The sequence below is a fragment of the Oncorhynchus mykiss genome, chromosome 31 (assembly GCF_013265735.2).
Source record: "Oncorhynchus mykiss isolate Arlee chromosome 31, USDA_OmykA_1.1, whole genome shotgun sequence".
NCBI classification, from domain to species: Eukaryota; Metazoa; Chordata; class Actinopteri; order Salmoniformes; family Salmonidae; genus Oncorhynchus; species Oncorhynchus mykiss.
Window position 1 is genome coordinate 2,426,711 of NC_050571.1, and position 22,302 is coordinate 2,449,012.

Genomic DNA, 22,302 nt, shown 5'->3' on the forward strand with positions numbered 1-22,302 from the left:
AATATTCTGCTGTTGTCTTCAGACAGTAATATTCTGCTGTTGTCTTTACACATTAATATTCTGCTGTTGTCTTTAGACAGTAATATTCTGCTGTTGTCTTCAGACTTTAATATTCTGCTGTTGTCTTTATTAAGCAATATTTTGCTGTTGTCTTTAGACAGTAATATTCTGCTGTTGTCTTTAGACCGTAATATTCTGCTGTTGTCTTTATTCAGGAATATTCTGCTGTTGTCTTTAGACAACAATATTCTGCTGTTGTGTTCAGACAACAATATTCTGCTGTTGAATACAGACAGTAATATTCTGCAATTGTCTTTAGACAGTAATATTCTGCTGTTGTCTTCAGACAGTAATATTCTGCTGTTGTCTTCAGACAGTAATATTCTGCTGTTGTCTTTAGACAGTAATATTCTAATGTTGTCTTCAGACAGTATTTTTCTGCTGTTGTCTTTATTCAACAATATTTTTCTGTTGTCTTCAGACAGTAGTATTTTGCTGTTGTCTTCAGACAATAGTATTTTGCTGTTGTCTTCAGACAATAATATTTTTCTGTTGTCTTTAGACAGTAATATTCTGCTGTTGTCTTCAGACAGTAATATTCTGCTGTTGTCTTCATTCAGTAATATTCTGCTGTTGTCTATATACAGTAATATTCTGCTGTTGTCTTTAAACAGTAATATTCTGCTGTTGTCTTTAGTTACCGATATTCTGCTGTTGTCTTTAAACAGCAATATTCTGCTGTTGTCTTTAGTTACCAATATTCTGCTGTTGTCTTCAGACAGTAATATTCTGCTGTTGTCTTCAGACTTTAATATTCTGCTGTTGTCTTCAGACAGTGATATTCTGCTACTGTCTTTAGACAGTAATATTCTGCTGTTGTCTTCAGACAGTAATATTCTGCTGTGGTCTTCAGACAGTAATATTCTGCTACTGTCTTTAGACAGTAATATTCTGCTGTTGTCTTTACACATTAATATTCTGCTGTTGTCTTCAGACAGTAATATTCTGCTACTCTCTTTAGACAGTAATATTCTGCTGTTAACTTCAGACAGTAATATTCTGCTGTTGTCTTTATTCAGTAATATTCTGCTGTTGTCTTTAAACAGTAATATTCTGCTGTTGTCTTTATTCAGTAATATTCTGCTGTTGTCTTTAAACAGTAATATTCTGCTGTTGTCTTTAGACAGCAATATTCTGCTGTTGTCTTTAGACATTAAAATTCTCTGTTGTCTTTTATTCAGGAATATTCTGCTGTTGTCTTTACACATGAATATTCTGCTGTTGTCTTCAGACAGTAATCTTCTGCTGTTGTCTTTAGACAGTAATATTCTGCTGTTGTCTTTAGTTACTAATATTCTGCTGTTGTGTTCAGACATTAATATTCTGCTGATGTCTACAGACAGTAATATTCTGCTGTTGTCTTCAGACAGTAATATTCTGCTGTTGTCTTCAGACAATAATATTTTGCTGTTGTCTTCAGACAGTAATATTCTGCTGTTGTCTTCAGACAGTAATATTTTGCTGTTGTCTTTACACATTGATATTCTGCTGTTGTCTTCAGACAGTAATATTCTGCTGTTGTCTTTAGTTACTAATATTCTGCTGTTGTCTTCAGATAGTAATATTCTGCTGTTGTCTTTAGTTACTAATATTCTGCTGTTGTCTTCAGACAGTAATATTCTACTGTTGTCTTTAGTTACTAATATTCTGCTGTTGTCTTTAGTTACTAATATTCTGCTGTTGTCTTTAGTTACCAATATTCTGCTGTTGTCTTCAGACAGTAATATTCTGCTGTTGTCTTTATTCAGCAATATTCTGCTGTTGTCTTTATTCAGTAATATTCTGCTGTTGTCTATATACAGTAATATTCTGCTGTTGTCTTTATTCAGCAATATTCTGCTGTTGTCTTTATTCAGCAATATTCTGCTGTTGTCTTCAGACAGTAATATTCTGCTGTTGTCTTTATTCAGCAATATTCTGCTGTTGTCTTTTTTCAGGAATATTCTGCTGTTGTCTTTACACATTAATATTCTGCTGTTGTCTTTAGACAGTAAAATTCTGCTGTTGTCTTCAGACAGTAATATTCTGCTGTTAACTTCAGACAGTAATATTCTGCTGTTGTCTTTATTCAGTAATATTCTGCTGTTGTCTTTAAACAGTAATATTCTGCTGTTGTCTTTAGACAGCAATATTCTGCTGTTGTCTTTAGACATTAAAATTCTCTGTTGTCTTTTATTCAGGAATATTCTGCTGTTGTCTTTACACATGCATATTCTGCTGTTGTCTTCAGACAGTAATCTTCTGCTGTTGTCTTTAGACAGTAATATTCTGCTGTTGTCTTTAGTTACTAATATTCTGCTGTTGTGTTCAGACATTAATATTCTGCTGATGTCTACAGACAGTAATATTCTGCTGTTGTCTTCAGACAATAATATTTTGCTGTTGTCTTCAGACAGTAATATTCTGCTGTTGTCTTCAGACAGTAATATTTTGCTGTTGTCTTTACACATTGATATTCTGCTGTTGTCTTCAGACAGTAATATTCTGCTGTTGTCTTCAGATAGTAATATTCTGCTGTTGTCTTCAGACAGTACTATTCTGCTGTTGTCTTCAGACAGTAATATTCTGCTGTTGTCTTCAGACAGTATTATTTTGCTGTTGTCTTTAGACAGTAATATTCTGCTGTTGTCTTCATTCAGTAATATTCTGCTGTTGTCTTTAGACAGTAATATTCTGCTGTTGTCTTTAGACAGTAATATTCTGCTGTTGTCTTCATTCAGTAATATTCTGCTGTTGTCTTTAGACAGTAATATTCTGCTGTTGTCTTCAGACAATAATATTTTGCTGTTGTCTTCAGACAGTACTATTCTGCTGTTGTCTTCAGACAGTAATATTCTGCTGTTGTCTTCAGACAATAATATTTTGCTGTTGTCTTCAGACAGTAATATTCTGCTGTTGTCTTCAGACAGTAATATTTTGCTGTTGTCTTTACACATTGATATTCTGCTGTTGTCTTCAGACAGTAATATTCTGCTGTTGTCTTCAGACAGTAATATTCTGCTGTTGTCTTCAGATAGTAATATTCTGCTGTTGTCTTCAGACAATAATATTTTGCTGTTGTCTTCAGACAGTAATATTCTGCTGTTGTCTTCAGACAATAATATTTTGCTGTTGTCTTCAGACAGTAATATTCTGCTGTTGTCTTCAGACAGTAATATTCTGCTGTTGTCTTCAGACAGTATTATTTTGCTGTTGTCTTTAGACAGTAATATTCTGCTGTTGTCTTCATTCAGTAATATTCTGCTGTTGTCTTTAGAGAGTAATATTCTGCTGTTGTCTTTAGACAGTAATATTCTGCTGTTGTCTTCATTCAGTAATATTCTGCTGTTGTCTTTAGACAGTAATATTCTGCTGTTGTCTTCAGACAGTAATATTCTGCTGTTGTCTTCAGATAGTAATATTCTGCTGTTGTCTTCAGACAATAATATTTTGCTGTTGTCTTCAGACAGTAATATTCTGCTGTTGTCTTCAGACAATAATATTTTGCTGTTGTCTTCAGACAGTACTATTCTGCTGTTGTCTTCAGACAGTAATATTCTGCTGTTGTCTTTAGACAGTACTATTCTGCTGTTGTCTTTAGACAGTAATATTTTGCTGTTGTCTTTAGACAGTACTATTCTGCTGTTGTCTTCAGACAGTACTATTCTGCTGTTGTCTTCAGACAGTACTATTCTGCTGTTGTCTTCAGACAGTAATATTCTGCTGTTGTCTTCAGACAGTATTATTTTGCTGTTGTCTTTAGACAGTAATATTCTGCTGTTGTCTTCATTCAGTAATATTCTGCTGTTGTCTTTAGACAGTAGTATTCTGCTGTTGTCTTCATTCAGTAATATTCTGCTGTTGTCTTTATTCAGCAATATTTTGCTGTTGTCTTCAGACAGTAATATTCTGGTGTTGTCTTTAAACAGTACTATTCTGCTGTTGTCTATATACAGTAATATTCTGCTGTTGTCTTTAAACAGTAATATTCTGCTGTTGTCTTTATTAAGCAATATTTTGCTGTTGTCTTTATTCAGAAATATTCTGCTGTTGTCTTTACACATTAATATTCTGCAATTGTCTTTAGACAGTAATATTCTGCTGTTGTCTTCAGACAGTAATATTCTGCTGTTGTCTTCAGACAGTAATATTCTGCTGTTGTCTTTACACATTAATATTCTGCTGTTGTCTTTAGACAGTAATATTCTGCTGTTGTCTTCAGACTTTAATATTCTGCTGTTGTCTTTATTAAGCAATATTTTGCTGTTGTCTTTAGACAGTAATATTCTGCTGTTGTCTTTAGACCGTAATATTCTGCTGTTGTCTTTATTCAGGAATATTCTGCTGTTGTCTTTAGACAACAATATTCTGCTGTTGTGTTCAGACAACAATATTCTGCTGTTGAATACAGACAGTAATATTCTGCAATTGTCTTTAGACAGTAATATTCTGCTGTTGTCTTCAGACAGTAATATTCTGCTGTTGTCTTCAGACAGTAATATTCTGCTGTTGTCTTTAGACAGTAATATTCTAATGTTGTCTTCAGACAGTATTTTTCTGCTGTTGTCTTTATTCAACAATATTTTTCTGTTGTCTTCAGACAGTAGTATTTTGCTGTTGTCTTCAGACAATAGTATTTTGCTGTTGTCTTCAGACAATAATATTTTTCTGTTGTCTTTAGACAGTAATATTCTGCTGTTGTCTTCAGACAGTAATATTCTGCTGTTGTCTTCATTCAGTAATATTCTGCTGTTGTCTATATACAGTAATATTCTGCTGTTGTCTTTAAACAGTAATATTCTGCTGTTGTCTTTAGTTACCGATATTCTGCTGTTGTCTTTAAACAGCAATATTCTGCTGTTGTCTTTAGTTACCAATATTCTGCTGTTGTCTTCAGACAGTAATATTCTGCTGTTGTCTTCAGACTTTAATATTCTGCTGTTGTCTTCAGACAGTGATATTCTGCTACTGTCTTTAGACAGTAATATTCTGCTGTTGTCTTCAGACAGTAATATTCTGCTGTGGTCTTCAGACAGTAATATTCTGCTACTGTCTTTAGACAGTAATATTCTGCTGTTGTCTTCAGACTTTAATATTCTGCTGTTGTCTTTAAACAGCAATATTCTGCTGTTGTCTTTAGTTACCAATATTCTGCTGTTGTCTTCAGACAGTGATATTCTGCTGTTGTCTTCAGACTTTAATATTCTGCTGTTGTCTTCAGACAGTGATTTTCTGCTACTGTCTTTAGACAGTAATATTCTGCTGTGGTCTTCAGACAGTAATATTCTGCTACTGTCTTTAGACAGTAATATTCTGCTGTTGTCTTCAGACTTTAATATTCTGCTGTTGTCTTTAGACAGTAATATTCTGCTGTTGTCTTTATTCAGCAATATTTTGCTGTTGTCTTTAGACAGTAATATTCTGCTGTTGTCTTTAGACCGTAATATTCTGCTGTTGTCTTTATTCAGTAATATTCTGCTGTTGTCTTTAGACAGCAATATTCTGCTGTTGTCTTTAGACAGTAATATTCTGCTGTTGTCTTTACACATTAATATTCTGCTGTTGTCTTTAGACAGTAATATTCTGCTGTTGTCTTCAGACAGTAATATTCTGCTGTTGTCTTTAGACAGTAATATTCTGCTGTTGTCTTCAGACAGTAATATTCTGCTGTTGTCTTCAGACAGTAATATTCTGCTGTTGTCTTTAGACAGTAATATTCTGCTGTTGTCTTCAGACAGTATTATTCTGCTGTTGTCTTTAGACAGTAATATTCTGCTGTTGTCTTTAGACAGTAATATTCTGCTGTTGTCTTTATTCAGTAATATTCTGCTGTTGTCTTTAGACAGTAATATTCTGCTGTTGTCTTTAGACAGTAATATTCTGCTGTTGTCTTCAGACAGTATTATTCTGCTGTTGTCTTTATTCAGTAATATTCTGCTGTTGTCTTCAGACAGTAATATTCTGCTGTTGTTTTTACACATTAATATTCTGCTGTTGTCTATAAACAGTAATATTCTGCTGTTGTCTTTATTCAGTAATATTCTGCTGTTGTCTTCAGACAGTAATATTCTGCTGTTGTCTTTACACATTAATATTCTGCTGTTGTCTTTACACAGTAATATTCTGCTGTTGTCTATATACATTAATATTCTGCTGTTGTCTTCAGACAGTAATATTCTGCTGTTGTCTTTATTCAGCAATATTTTGCTGTTGTCTTCAGACAGTAATATTCTGCTGTTGTCTTCATTCAGTAATATTCTGCTGTTGTCTATATACAGTAATATTCTGCTGTTGTCTTTAAACAGTAATATTCTGCTGTTGTCTTTAGTTACCGATATTCTGCTGTTGTCTTTAAACAGCAATATTCTGCTGTTGTCTTTAGTTACCAATATTCTGCTGTTGTCTTCAGACAGTAATATTCTGCTGTTGTCTTCAGACTTTAATATTCTGCTGTTGTCTTCAGACAGTGATATTCTGCTACTGTCTTTAGACAGTAATATTCTGCTGTTGTCTTCAGACAGTAATATTCTGCTGTGGTCTTCAGACAGTAATATTCTGCTACTGTCTTTAGACAGTAATATTCTGCTGTTGTCTTCAGACTTTAATATTCTGCTGTTGTCTTTAAACAGCAATATTCTGCTGTTGTCTTTAGTTACCAATATTCTGCTGTTGTCTTCAGACAGTGATATTCTGCTGTTGTCTTTATTCAGCAATATTTTGCTGTTGTCTTTAGACAGTAATATTCTGCTGTTGTCTTTAGACCGTAATATTCTGCTGTTGTCTTTATTCAGTAATATTCTGCTGTTGTCTTTAGACAGCAATATTCTGCTGTTGTCTTTATTCAGCAATATTTTGCTGTTGTCTTTAGACAGTAATATTCTGCTGTTGTCTTTATTCAGTAATATTCTGCTGTTGTCTTTAGACAGTAATATTCTGCTGTTGTCTTTATTCAGCAATATTTTGCTGTTGTCTTTAGACAGTAATATTCTGCTGTTGTCTTTAGACCGTAATATTCTGCTGTTGTCTTTATTCAGTAATATTCTGCTGTTGTCTTTAGACAGCAATATTCTGCTGTTGTCTTTAGACAGTAATATTCTGCTGTTGTCTTTACACATTAATATTCTGCTGTTGTCTTCAGACAGTAATATTCTGCTGTTGTCTTCATTCAGTAATATTCTGCTGTTGTCTTCAGACAGTAATATTCTGCTGTTGTCTTTAGACAGTAATATTCTGCTGTTGTCTTCAGACAGTAATATTCTGCTGTTGTCTTCAGACATCAATATTCTGCTGTTGTCTTCAGACAGTAATATTCTGCTGTTGTCTTTAGACAGTAATATTCTGCTGTTGTCTTCAGACAGTATTATTCTGCTGTTGTCTTTAGACAGTAATATTCTGCTGTTGTCTTTATTCAGTAATATTCTGCTGTTGTCTTTAGACAGTAATATTCTGCTGTTGTCTTTAGACAGTAATATTCTGCTGTTGTCTTCAGACAGTAATATTCTGCTGTTGTCTTTAGACAGTAATATTCTGCTGTTGTCTTTAGACAGTAATATTCTGCTGTTGTCTTTATTCAGTAATATTCTGCTGTTGTCTTTACACATTAATATTCTGCTGTTGTCTTTACACATTAATATTCTGCTGTTGTCTTTACACATTAATATTCTGCTGTTGTCTTTACACAGTAATATTCTGCTGTTGTCTATATACATTAATATTCTGCTGTTGTCTTCAGACAGTAATATTCTGCTGTTGTCTTCAGACAGTAATATTTTGCTGTTGTCTTTAGACAGTAATATTCTGGTGTTGTCTTTAAACAGTAATATTCTGCTGTTGTCTTTAGTTACCGATATTCTGCTGTTGTCTTTAAACAGCAATATTCTGCTGTTGTCTTTAGTTACCAATATTCTGCTGTTGTCTTTAGACAGTAATATTCTGCTGTTGTCTTTAGACAGTAATATTCTGCTGTTGTCTTCAGACTTTAATATTCTGCTGTTGTCTTTAGACAGTAATATTCTGCTGTTGTCTTTATTCAGAAATATTTTGCTCTTTTCTTTAGACCGTAATATTCTGCTGTTGTCTTTATTCAGGAATATTCTGCTGTTGTCTTTAGACAGCAATATTCTGCTGTTGTCTTTAGACAGTAATATTCTGCTGTTGTCTTTAGACAGTAATATTCTGCTGTTGTCTTCAGACAGTAATATTCTGCTGTTGTCTTTAGACAGTAATATTCTGCTGTTGTCTTTAGACAGTAATATTCTGCTGTTGTCTTCAGACAGTAATATTCTGCTGTTGTCTTTAGACAGCAATATTCTGCTGTTGTCTTTAGACAGTAATATTCTGCTGTTGTCTTTATTCAGTAATATTATGCTGTTGTCTTTAGACATTAAAATTCTCTGTTGTCTTTTTTTCAGGAATATTCTGCTGTTGTCTTTACACATTAATATTCTGTTGTTGTCTTCAGACAGTAATATTTTGCTGTTGTCTATAGACAGTAATATTCTGCTGTTGTCTTTAAACAGTAATATTCTGCTGTTGTCTTTAAACAGTAATATTCTGCTGTTGTCTTTAGTGACCAATATTCTGCTGTTCTCTTTAGACATCAATATTCTGCTGTTTTCTTTAGAGTCTGACACTCCTCTGCCTCTAACACAACACACTGTCTTTCCTTCTGTCGCATCTGTCTGAGAAAGTGCTGTTGGTTTGTGTCTCCAGCCACAGGAAGTTAGTTAGCAGACAGACATTCAGACCAGATCACATATCTCTTATCTTAACAGCCATCTTTGATGTTTATATAGTTCTGCTGTTTGTGGCTCCTTCTGCATTTCTGTTCGTCTTCATGCATGTCTGTCTGTTTCTCAATGTAACATGAATCCTGCCCTAGGCTGTTACTTCCTTTATGGACAGATAGCTCCTCAGTCAATACCATGGAACTCCTTTCATTCCACTGTTTAAACATGAAACTTGTTTTGTTACTAAATGTAATGAAGATGATACCTGTCAGTCCTGTTGGTTCACTCTACTGTGAACAGTACCTCTGATGGTGTTTAGTTTATAAATTAGAGTGTTTCATTTAGTTTCTGAGTTTCTCCCCTGCAGGTCATCTCTCTTTAGACTTCCTGCATTTGAGTGCAACTGAACAAAGATATTGTGCTTAAAAGTGTATATGATGTGACTATGTGTCTTGTATTAACTTGACTCAGATTCATGTCCTCAATGTGGAAATCCATTTTCCAGCAATCACAATACTTAGACAAAATCAAATATTAAAAAACAACATCACAATAGCAAAGGCTATTTACAAGCAAGAAAGCTGAATAAGTGCAATTTCATACAACGTTGGAGGGAGTGTATGATGGAGTGTATTGAGATTACAATATACATCTCTATCCTTACAGGGAGATGGGTAGACCAGAGAGCTACAGGAATGACAACGAAGATTTTCAGGGGAATCATGATGACTTCCAGTACACAACGCTCTGTAGTGACCAGATGGTCTGAACATGGATAGGCTGGGCTGGGATTCAATTCATAGCATAGTGCACTGGACAATGACAATACGCGTTTTTAAAAGGCATTTTCCCTGACTTTCATGGAGACGGCTTTCACGATAAACATTGTGGATGTCGGCTCAAATCGAAATAGCCTTTGTCAAGCACGCTGTAACAAATTTAGCTAATGCAAATGGTACTGAATCGCAGCCTAGAAGAGGTCATATTCAGGGATGGTAAATAAATGACGATACTGAATCCCAGCCTATGAGAGGTCATATTAAGGGATGGCGTTTAATTAGACTTTCCTTCCTTACTCGCTCATCATTATGTAAATTACATTTACAAGGATGGAATCCCAAAATAAATGTGTAAAGTAGTCAAAATAAATGTAGCTAGTTTAATATGTTCAGATAAAGGATAAGTAGTGGATGGTTTAATATGTTCAGATAAAGGATAAGTAGTGGATGGTTTAATATGTTCAGATAAAGGATAAGTAGTGGATGGTTTAATATGTTCAGATAAAGGATAAGTAGTGGATGGTTTAATATGTTCAGATAAAGGATAAGTAGTGGATGGTTTAATATGTTCAGATAAAGGATAAGTAGTGGATGGTTTAATATGTTCAGATAAAGGATAAGTAGTGGATGGTTTAATATGTTCAGATAAAGGATAAGTAGTGGATGATTTAATATGTTCAGATAAAGGATAAGTAGTGGATGGTTTAATATGTTCAGATAAAGGATAAGTAGTGGATGGTTTAATATGTTCAGATAAAGAATAAGTAGTGGATGGTTTAATATGTTCAGATAAACGATAAGTAGTGGATGGTTTAATATGTTTAGATAAAGGATAAGTAGTGGATGGTTTTAGTAGGTACCTGCTTTTCTCTTCCGAGTAAACAGCTGATTCAAAATGGGTTTTCAAAAACTCCACGGTAAAGGACTCATATTCTTGTGCTTCCTGGCTAGGAGGCGGCAAGAACACTCCTCCGTCCGCCTACTAACTAAATGGAACTCTCCTCGACCACGGTTCCAGTTAAGGGAGGAGAAGATGGAGGAGTTGAGAAGAGGACAGACTTTTGTGCAATTGAGAATCTCCCATAGCTCCCGCTAGAGATCCACAGAGACCTATAACACACTGTCTTCCGATGGAGTAAACCATTTATACACTAATGATGTTAGTATAATAATTCTCATTACTGTAATGTTGCTGTTGGTCCTGGGTGCCAGTCAGCCTGAGTGTTAAGGCTCTCTCTCCCTACCTCAACCTCCCTGGGGTGTATAACATTTGTCGCTCTGTAAAACTGAGTTGTAACTGAATTACACTTTTCCTCTACAGGAAACTTTAATCTGGTTTCTCATTTCCTCTGTATATGCTACTCGGTTACCAACATCCTCTAACTACTGTAGCGAACAAAAAGCAACTCATTAAGAGAAAGAGACAAAAAGAGGACAGAAGGTTGTGCTGGACCAAGCCCAGACGAGAAGGTTGTGTTGAACACACCAGGCCAGAAGATTGCGCTGTACCCGGCTCTGTCCAGAAGGTTGTGTTGCACAAGGCCAGGCGGTTGTGTTGCACAAGGCCAGGCGGTTGTGTTGCACAAGGCCAGAAGGTTGTGTTGCACAAGGCCAGAAGGTTGTGTTGCACAAGGCCAGAAGGTTGTGTTGCACAAGGCCAGAAGGTTGTGTTGTACCAGGTGTTACGCACGCCTCTGAAGAGGGAACACAACACCCTGCTACAACTCAACTCTCCGTGAAGTGAAAGAGGTATGGATTGTAGGTGTGAGTAAGGATGACAAAAGGCAGAGAATTTACTGTTTACTAGGAATTTATTCCTTTACACGGTAATATGGGGAAAAGGGGCTGGACAGAACCAAAGCAAAGAAAGTACATCCCAAAGCCCCCTCTCCTACCTTACCTTCCTACCCACTACTTACCTAACTAGCACAACCTGGTGCCCTAACCAAAATACAGGGGGTGGTCCGCCCAGGTCTTACCTAGTGTGCCTAGACAGTGAATATACTACGAGTATATGTATGCCCGCGGGCCTCTTGCCTAAACACTCCCTGGTGCCTTCCCCTTCCCCCCTGGGAACAAATGAAACAGAATATTGAACACTTCACAACAAAACTGAGAAAAAACTCAGGCCATTAAAGAAGCTCTGACAAAGCAACAAACACAGAACATACCAAAGCTGCTACCAACAACAACTAACATAGTACATACCAACGACCAACATGCTATACCCCTCAGCCATCAACCTTCTCTCTCAGCAATGATCTATATGACAATCAATCTCTCGCCTGAACAACAGAACACTGGCTTTTATAGATTCAGAAGGCCTTGGAAATTGGAGACAGCTGCGTCCTGACGAGGGGGCAGGGTCAGCTCTCCAATTAATCGTGGAGTTGACCAATCAGCTGCTGGGGGATTTCAGGAAGCCATCTCCTGAAACACACTCAAATACACAAACTACAACACAGAAACGTAACACCAGGTCAGAAGGTTGTGTTGTACCCGGACCAGGCCCGAAGGTTGTGTTGTACCCGGACCAGGCCCGAAGGTTGTGTTGTACTTGGACCAGGCCAGAAGGTAAGTAGGATAAATACCATCTGAGCACAACACCATGTCAACAACATCACAGTCCTACAACGGCAAAGTGCAATAACTGCAAATCAAATCGTATTTGTCAAACACAACTGGTGTAGATCTTACTTTGAAATGATTCATTACAACCCCTTAACCAACAATGCAGTTCAAAAAAGAGCTAAGAAAATGTTTACTAAATAAGCTAAAGTAAAAAATGTACTTAAAAAGTAAGACAAAATACAACTTGTCTACTGTATACATGGGGTGCAGATTAGTCAATGTGCGGGTTACATGTTAGTCGAGGTAATTTGTACATGTAGGTAGGGGTGAAGTGAGTAGCAGCAGTGTAAAAACAAATGGGGATGGGGTCAATGTAAATTGTTGGGGTGGCCATTTGAATTGTTCAGCAGTTCTTATGGCTTTGTGGTAGAAGCTGTTAAGGAGCCTTTTTGGACCTAGACTTGGAGCTCTGGTATCGCTTGCTGTGTAGTAGCAGAGAGAATAGTCTATGACTTAGGTGGCTGGAGTCTGATCATTTTTTGGGCCTTCCCTCTGACACCGCCTGGTACAGAGGTCCTGGATGGCAGTGTTAGTTCTTACTCTGCTTATTTAGAACTCAACGGACTACTGGTAAAATCTCAAACCAAGTTTATTCACCCACAGGGTCAAACAGCTGTTACTGGCCCAACACTAACCACATCAATTATATTTATACCTTCCACTGGGCAGAGTCGACTCATTGCATATCTCGACATCCAATACATCTCCGTTGCTAGGCAGAAACTTAAGTTGTGTGTGTGACAAAATGTGGTGTGTGTTTCTCCCTTCATGTGACCTGACCTGATCTGACCTCGGCCCCCATTCCTCACTAATCCACAGCTATCCACCCTTATCTGTGATCTCAACCATGTGATTTCCTTTTCCCTTATTTAGTAACTTTTAGGCTCCTGGTTCTTTTCCAACCTCAATTGGCCCCAACATATATTCCTCATACAAGTATTTCAAACTAAAACCCAACAGCAGGAAGTTTGGCCCCAGTGATGTACTGGGACGTACACACTACCCTCTGTAGTACCTTACGGTTGGATGCCGAGCAGTTTCCATACCAAGCGGTGATGTAACTGGTCAGGATGCTCTCGATGGGTTTGATGTTCTTTGAAACAGGGCGGTATGACAGGGTGAAGTTGAATCTGTTAAAGAAAAGTGTCACGTAGAGTAGGCCAGAAGGCTATACTGGAAAACCTAACCTCTATCAAAATAAAAAGATGGCGGAGCCGCAAAAGTTCTTCACTTTTTATATACAATGTGATTCTGGAACAAAAACCACAGTACTGCCATCAAACATATACCTTATGGGCCAGCTAAAAACAATGCTACCCCATCCACAGCTCAATCCAAAATGCCTCTCCATGAACCGAAAGAGAGGCACCTTTTGTAGGGCTAGGGCTTTTGTAGGGCTAGCCCCTCCCCTCAGAACAATTAACACTAATTAATTAAGCAATTACCTAGTCAAACCTACATTTTCCATTAACTAAACATACTGAAGGATATATATTGCAACACGTTTTTTATGAAACAATGTCCCAAGATAACATTTACAACATTACATCACTACTGACAGTGTATTTCAATATGACCATTTACATTAATGAACCATTCGGGACAGGCACTACAAAGTCAGCCCAATTCCCTTAGCTCGGGTCCTTATCCAGCATACCCGGAAGCTACAGAGATGGAGAGAGAGAGAGGAACAGAACAAACAAGCAACACGCTCATCCACAACATCGATAAGTATAATAAACATTGCTTAAATTAAATATGAACACTGACGTAAGTGTGAAATGTATGTACTAAGACAGAGTTAATTTGTATGTCGACCCACATTGTTATCTTATAAAGGAGCAGGGAGGAGTGATGAATGTGTGGGTGCGTTAAAGTACCAAATGCTGCCCGCGGCCAGTGACGGACTTCTACGTCACAAAAAGGAACCACCATGCTTGGTACAGGTTCAGCCACCTCACTTTCCGTATGTACTCCAGGTTCCGATGGTCGGTAAGAATGAGAAAACTGGTCAGTCTCCACTCCTCTAATGCCAACTTCACCTCCATAGTTTCTTTCTGCAGGAGACAGTTTTTCAGGGTAGTATGCAGATGGCTAAAATTTTTGTGGATTGCCTTGACATTGTGACAGGATGGCCCCCACACCCACTTCTGAGGCATCCACCTCCACGACGAAGGGCAGCATAAGATCTGGGTGTTTCATCAATGGAGCGGTGGTGAAACACCCCTTGAGTAGGCGGAAGGCCTCATCGGCTGCAGAACTTGTAGTCCGTTTATGGTAGTTGGGACTGGCCATGACCTGACTGCTTCGACCTTCCTCTCCTCCAGAACCACTCACTTCAGGCTGATCCGATATCCCAAGGAGACGATGGCCTGATGAAACTGGCACTTCTTCTCCACTTTGACGTTCAGATGGTTCTCCAGGAAGTGTCCCAGGACTACCCGGATGTGGGCGACGTGCTCCTCCAAGATGGCCGAGTAGACCAGGATGTCATCGACGTCCACCTGACACTCAAGCATGTCCCAGAACTCCTCGAATGTTGAATGTCTGGAACACTGATGGAGCATTTGCTAATCCATAAGGCATCACCTAGTTCTCGTAAGGCCCAGACATTGTGCTGAAGGCCTTCTTCCATTCGTCCCCCTCCCAGGATGTGGATCAAATTGTAGGCACTCTGCAGGTCCAGCTTAGTAAAAAAGTGGAGCTGTTCGATGGAGGCCAGACACCAACTGGAGGGAGTAGTGGTACTTGGTGGTGATTGCATTGAGACCTCTGTAGTCAATACATGGGCGAAGACCCCACTCCCTCTTGGCGACAAAGAAGAAACCTGCCTACGCAGGGGAGGTGGATGGGCGAATTATACTCTGTTGGAGAGCCTCCTGGATGTACTTCTCCATAGGTTTCAGCCACCAACAGTCTTTTAGCAGGTCAATGGCACAGTCCCACGGCCGATGAGAAGGAAGCCAGGTGGCACAGGTCTTGGAGAAAGCCTCCCGGAGATCCTGGTAAACCTGTGGGATGTCAACCTGGAGGGCAACCACAGGACCCTCAACCAAAGTGGAACCAAAGGTAAAGGAAAGCAGTTCTTCCGACATCTGGGTGCCCAGGCAGTGATCTCAATCCTTGACCAGGAGATGGTGGGGTCGTGGCGCTGGAGCCACAGGAGGCAGAGGATGACGTTGTGTATTGGTGTCTGGATGATGAGGAATGGAAGGCTTTCTTGGTACAGGGGTCCTACGGTGATGGTGTGTGTGATTGTCCCAGATCCCAGTGGTTGGTTATCCAGCACTTCATCTGGAAACGGAGAGGAGAACTGGTATCATGTTATGTTCAAGGAAGAGGCAAGGGCCTGGTCAATAAACTTCCCAGCGGCACCGACCCCAGGAGAGGAATGATCATGTGGCTGTACCTCGAGGGACTCCTGGGTTGGGATGTAGCTGACCCTAATGACCACAACAGGGATCAGCTGTCTCCAACGGCGTCACTCAGCCACGGGGAGGCATGTGGCCCCTACCTGCATGGGTTCAGGCTCAGAACGGTCAACAAAGGATGGAGAGAGCAAAGCAGGTTATTCCGAAAGATGGCCAACGCGATGAGAGCGTCCAATGAGAGAGTGTCGTCTCGGCATGCCAACTCCGTCTGTACCTTCTCGTGCAATCCTCTTCTGAATAAGGTGCGGAGCGCTGGCTCATTCCATCCGCTGGATGCTGCCACTGTACAGAAGGTGAGGGCGACCACTGCAGCAGTCTGATACTCCTACCATAGTTGGAGTAGGCTCTCACCCCCCTCTCTGCCACCACTGATCGTGGCAACCTTGGACCTCTCGTGGTGGGGGCTCCCGTTTGATGAGAAAAACAGAGTGAGCACTGGAGGATGAAGCCACGGTATTTGGATGGAGTCCCGTCATATTTGTCTGGAAGGGACAAACAGGCATCGCTAACCTGGGTGGACTGCTGAATGGGCTGGGGTGCTGGCTCGCTGTGTCGACTTATGGTAGAGGATCCTCGCTCATTGGAGGTGACGCTCCTTGAAGAAGATCTTAAAGTTGAAGAATGCAGAGAACCTCCATCGCAGGCCACAGTTGCGCCAGCTGGTCGTGGTGTCAACCATCTGCGAGATGTCTCTGTTTGTCACGCCCTGATCTTTTTCACCTGTTCCTGTGATTGTCTCCCTCCAGGTGTCGCTTATTTTCCCCAGTGTATTTATTCTTGTATATGGCTTTCTCCTATAGAGCTCAATTTTTATGGAATGGTCTGCCTACCCATGTGAGAGACTCAGACTCTGTCTCAACCTTTAAGTCTATATTGAAGACTCAGCTCTTCAGTTTTTTCAGTCTAAAAAAGTTAACAGGGAAAGACCATAGTAACACTGCAAAAAGACTAGAAATCATGGTGAATAACAATCTAACACAGGATGCAGTCGAAATAGCAATAGCCTTCAATTCCTACTTTATTGACTCTGTCAGGGCACTGACACAGAACCCCTCCACTTGTTTCCTGGGCCCAGTGCTAGTAAATGACACTCAACCTGTCTTCATCATAAGGGAGGTTTCTGAGTCAAAGGTGAACAAGGTGATTAGCTCACTAAAGAACTCTAAAGCCAAAGATGTGTTTGGGATGGACTCTACCTTTCTTAAAAACTACAAAGAGTCACTCATTGGCCCCATTACTAAGGTCACCAACACATCTATTGGTCTCGGTGTGTTTCCAAGGGTATGGAAGTCGGCCATAATAACGGCCATCTTTAAATCAGGCGACCCTGCTGATGTGAGTAACTACAGGCCCATTAGTATACTACCTGTGGTGTCAAAGGTTGTTGAAAAGTGTGTAGCAGAACAACTGATTGCCCACCTCAACAACAGCCCCTTCACATTACACTCCATGCAGTTTGGCTTCAGAGCGAAACACTCCACAGAAACGGCCAACTGCTTTCTTCTGGAAAATGTGAAGTCCAAGATGGACAAAGGGGGTGTTGTGGGGGCTGTGTTTCTGGACCTAAGGAAGGTTTTTGATACTGTTAACCATGAGATTCTCATCACAAAATTGTCCAAGTTCAACTTTTCCCCTGATGCCTTGAGATGGATGAAATCATACCTTGAAGGCAGAACTCAGTGTGTCAGAGTGAGCAATGAGCTGTCGCCCACTCGTAGCTATGATGTGGGCGTGCCCCAAGGGTCAATACTGGGGCCCCTCCTGTTCAGCCTGTACATTAATGATCTGCCTTCTGTCTGTACTGGGTCTGAAGTTCAAATGTATGCAGATGATACAGTGATATATGTGCATGCAAAGAGCAAACAACAAGCTGCACAAGAACTCACTACTGTAATGGTCCAGGTTACAAAGTGGCTCAGTGACTCGTGTTTGCATCTCAATGTGAAAAAAACTGTTTGCATGTTCTTCACAAAGAGGGCAACAGATGCTACTGAGCCAGATGTCTATGTGTCAGGGGAGAAGCTCCAGGTGGTATCCGATTTTAAGTACCTTGGCATCATACTTGATTCCAACCTCTCTTTTTAAAAAGCATGTGAAAAAAGTAATTCAAATAACCAAATTCAACCTAGCTAATTTCCGATTTATACGAAATTGTTTGACTACAGAGGTAGCAAAACTGTACTTCGAAACTATGATACCCCCCCACTTAACATACTGCTTGACTAGTTGGGCCCAAGTTTGCTGTACAACATTAAAACCTATTCAGTCTGTCTACAAACAGGCTCTCAAAGTGCTTGATAGGAAGCCCAATAGCCATCATCATTGTCACATTCTTAGAAAGCATGAGCTCTTGAGTTGGGAAAATCTTGTGCAATACACCGACGCATGTCTTGTATTCAAGATCCTTAATGGCCTGGCTCCCCATCCACTCAATATTTTTGTTAAACAGAAAACCCAGACATATGGCAGCAGATCCACAAGGTCTGCCATGAGAGGTGACTGTATAGTTCCCTTAAGGAAAAGCACCTTTAGTAAATCTGCATTCTCTGTGAGAGCTTCCCATGTCTGGAATACACTGCCATCAGACACACATAACTGCACCACATATCACACTTTCACAAAATGCTTGAAGACATGGCTAAAGGTCAATCAGATTTGTGAACATGGTCCCTAGCTGTGTGTTGCCGCTTTCCATGTTGTCTGTTGTCTGTAGCTTGTGAGGTGTGGAAACACTTTATTGCTTTTATGAATTTTGTCTTGCTGCTTTTTGTTTTATGTTGCTCTGTCTGTATGCTACGTCTTGCTTGTCCTATGTTGCTCTGTCTTGCTTGTTCTATGCTGCTATTGTCTATATTGTAATTGTTTTTAATAACCTGCCCAGGGACTGCGGTTGAAAATTAGCCGGCTGGCTAAAACCGGCACTTTTACTGAAACGTTGATTAATGTGCACTGTCCCTGTAAAAATAAAAAAAACTCAAACTCAGTAGGTCATATGATTGAGTGTAGTCTGGCCCAGGAGTGTGAAGGTGAACGGAAAGGCACTGGAGCAACGAACCGCCCCTGCTGTCTCTGCCTGGCCGGTTCCCCTCTTTCCACTGGGATTCTCTGCCTCTAACCCTATTACAGGGGCTGAGTCATTGGCTTACTGGTTGGTGCTCTTCCATGCCATCCCTAGGAGGGGTGCGTCACTTGAGTGGGTTGAGTCACTGACGTGATCTTCCTGTCTGGGTTGGTGACCCCCCCTTGGGTTGTGCTGTGTCGGAGATCTTTGTGGGCTATACTCGGCCTTGTCTCAGGATGGTAAGTTGGTGGTTGAAGATATTCCTCTAGTGGTGTGGGGGCTGTGCTTTGGCAAAGTGGGTGGGGTTATATCCTGCCTGTTTGGCCCTGTCCGGGGGTATCATCGGATGGGTCCACAGTGTCTCCTGACCCCTCCTGTCTCAGCCTCCAGTATTTATGCTGCAGTAGTTTATGTGTCGGGGGACTAGGGTCAGTCTGTTATATCTGGAGTACTTCTCCTGTCTTATTCAGTGTCCTGTGTGAATTTAACCTCTTGAATCTAGGGGGCAGTATTTTCATTTTTGGAAAAATAACGTCCCCAAAGTAAACGGCTATTTTGTCAGGACAAGATGCTAGAATATGCATATAATTGACAGCTTAGGATAGAAAAGGCTCTAAAGTTTCCAAAACTGTAGAAATATTGTCTGTGAGTATAACAGAACTGATATTGCATGCGAAAGCCTGAGAAAAATCCAAACAGGAAGGGACTCTTATTTAGAAGGCTCTGCGTTCCTATGCGTCCCTATTGAGCAGTGAATGAGATATCAACCAGATTCCTTTTTCTATGGCTTCCCTAATGTGTCTAGTGTCACAATACATAGTTTCAGGCTTTTATTTTGAAAAATGAGCCTGAACGTCAACATTGCGTCAGTGGTCAGCTGAAGTCTCTCAGAGTGTTTTGTGCGTAAAGGACAAATGCGGCCATTGTTTCTCTATCCTACTAAGAAGCCACCAGTTCCAGTTGATATATTATCGAATAGATATTTGAAAAACACCTTGAGGTTTGATTATAAACCATGTTTGCCATGTTTCTGTCGATATTATGGAGCTAATTTGGAATATTTTTCGACGTCAAACGTGAAGAACAAATGGAGCTATTTCGCTTACAAAAAATATTATTTTTGGAAAAAAGGAACATTTGCTACCTAACTGGGAGTCTCTTGAGTGGAAACATCCGAAGCTCATCAAAGGTAAACGATTTAATTTGATTGCTTTTCTGATTTTCGTAACCAGGTTGCCTGCTGCTAGCTAGTCATAATGCTATGCTAGACTATCGATAAACTTACACAAATAATTGTCTTGCTTTGGCTGTAAAGCATATTTTCAACATCTGAGATGACAGGGTGATTAACAAAAGGCTAAGCTGTGTTTCAATATATTTCACTTGTGATTTCATGAATAGGAATATTTTCTAGTAATATTTATGTCCGTTAAGTTATGCTAATTAGTGTCAGTTGATGATTACGCTCCCGGACCCGGGATGGGAAGTATAAGTATGCTCTCTCTAATTCTTTCTTTCTCTTTCCTTCTTTTGGAGGACCTGAGCCCTAGGACCATGCCTCAGTACTACCTGGCATGATGACTCCTTGCTGTCCCCAGTCCACCTTGCCGTGCTGCTGCTCCAGTTTCAACTGTTCTGCCTGCGGCTATGGAACCCTGACCTGTTCACCGGACGTGCTACCTGTCCCAGACCTGCTGTTTTCAACTCTCTTAATATACTCTTAAGATACTCTTAAGATCAGCGTCAACTCACCATCAGTACGACCAAGAATATGTTTTTCGCGACGCAGATCCTGTCCTGCCTTACAAACAGGACAACGGAGTGGATCCCATGCAGCGACCCAAAAAAACGACTCCGAAAAAGAGGGAAACGAGGCGGTCTTCTGGTCAGACTCCGGAGACGGGCACACCGTGCACCACTCCCTAGCATTCTTCTTGCCAATGTCCAGTCTCTTGACAACAAGGTTGATGAAATCCGAGCAAGGGTAGCATTCCGGAGGGACATCAGAGACTGTAACGTTCTTTGCTTCACGGAAACGTGGCTCACTGGAGAGACGCTATCCGAGGCGGTGCAGCCAACGGGTTTCTCCACACATCGCGCAGACAGAAACAAACATCTTCCAGACTGTTAAACAGCCACCACTAACATTGAGTGGCTGCTGCCAACACACTGACACTGACTCAACTCCAGCCACTTTAATAATGGGAATTGATGGGAAATGATGTAAATATATCACTAGCCACTTTAAACAATGCTACCTTATATAATGTTACTTAACCTACATTATTCATCTCATATGTATATGTATATACTGTACTCTATATCATCTACTGCATCTTTATGTAATACATGTATCACTAGCCACTTTAAACTATGCCAATTTGTTTACATACTCATCTCAAATGTATATACTGCACTCAATACCATCTACTGTATCTTGCCTATGCTGCTCTGTACCATCACTCATTCATATATCCTTATGTACATATTATTTATCCCCTTACACTGTGTACAAGACAGTAGTTTTGGAATTGTTAGTTAGATTACTTGTTGGTTATTACTGCATTGTCGGAACTAGAAGCACAAGCATTTCGCTACACTCGCATTAACATCTGCTAACCATGTGTATGTGACAAATAAAATTTGATTTGATGATCGGCTATGAAAAGCCAACTGACATTTAGTCCTGAGGTGCTGACTTGTTGCACCCTCAACAACTACTGCGATTATCATTATTTGACCATGCTGGTCATTTATGAACATTTGAACATCTTGGCCATGTTCTGTTATAATCTCCACCCGGCACAGCCAGAAGAGGACTGGCCACCCCTCATAGCCTGGTTCCTCTCTACGTTTCTTGCTAGGTTTTGGCCTTTCTAGGGAGTTTTTCTTAGCCACCGTGCTTCTACACCTGCATTGCTTGCTGTTTGGGGTTTTAGGCTGGGTTTCTGTACAGCACTTTGAGATATCAGCTGATGTAAGAAGGGCTATATAAATACATTTGCTTTGATTAGTTTCCTGTCTCTCTGTGCCAGTTCGTCTTGTATGTTTGTCAAGTCGACTTGCGTGTTCTTCCCGTACTCCTTTTGCTATTCTCTTTTTGATAGTCTTCCCGGTTTTGACCCCTGCCAGACTCTGGACTACTTTCCCGCCTGCCTGGTCATCCTGCCTGCCCTGACCTTGATTCTGCCTACCCTTCGGTACTTTTGCCCGTCCACGACCAATCTCTTGCTTTACCCCATTGTATTAATAAATATTGTACGACTCCAACCATCTGCCTCCTGTGTCTGCATCTGGGTCTCGCATTGTGTCATGATATTGTTGACTGCTGCTTCCATTTTTGTTCCTTGTATTGCCACTGATATATCATCAAATGAATTATCTAAGTGAGTCTCAGAAATGGCTAATATATAAATGTTATCTTAAATTAGCAAGTTATTGATTTCATGAACCTTATTTCAAAGGCTACATATATTAATATGGGCTATTTTCAGCCCTTTCCTGGGTAGCTTATCAGAGATAGACATAATATGGAAAAGAGCAAACAAAGCAAGGGAAAGACATATACATTCAGCAGTCCATTAATCAGTTGGTGTGTGTGTGTGTGTGTGTGTGTGTGTGTGTGTGTGTGG

General features: G+C 40.0%; 1 protein-coding gene across 1 annotated transcript in view; it reads left to right on the forward strand.

The window, feature by feature from the left end:
- Nucleotides 1-12,027: 12,027 nt before the first annotated feature.
- LOC110504460 (cysteinyl leukotriene receptor 1-like) overlaps nt 12,028-22,302 on the forward strand; it is a 47,429-nt gene continuing 37,154 nt past the window's right edge. Inside the window, exon 1 of the mRNA XM_036970472.1 lies at nt 12,028-12,121. The gene's annotated coding sequence lies outside the window, so the exon portion shown is untranslated. The remainder of the gene's footprint in view (nt 12,122-22,302) is intronic.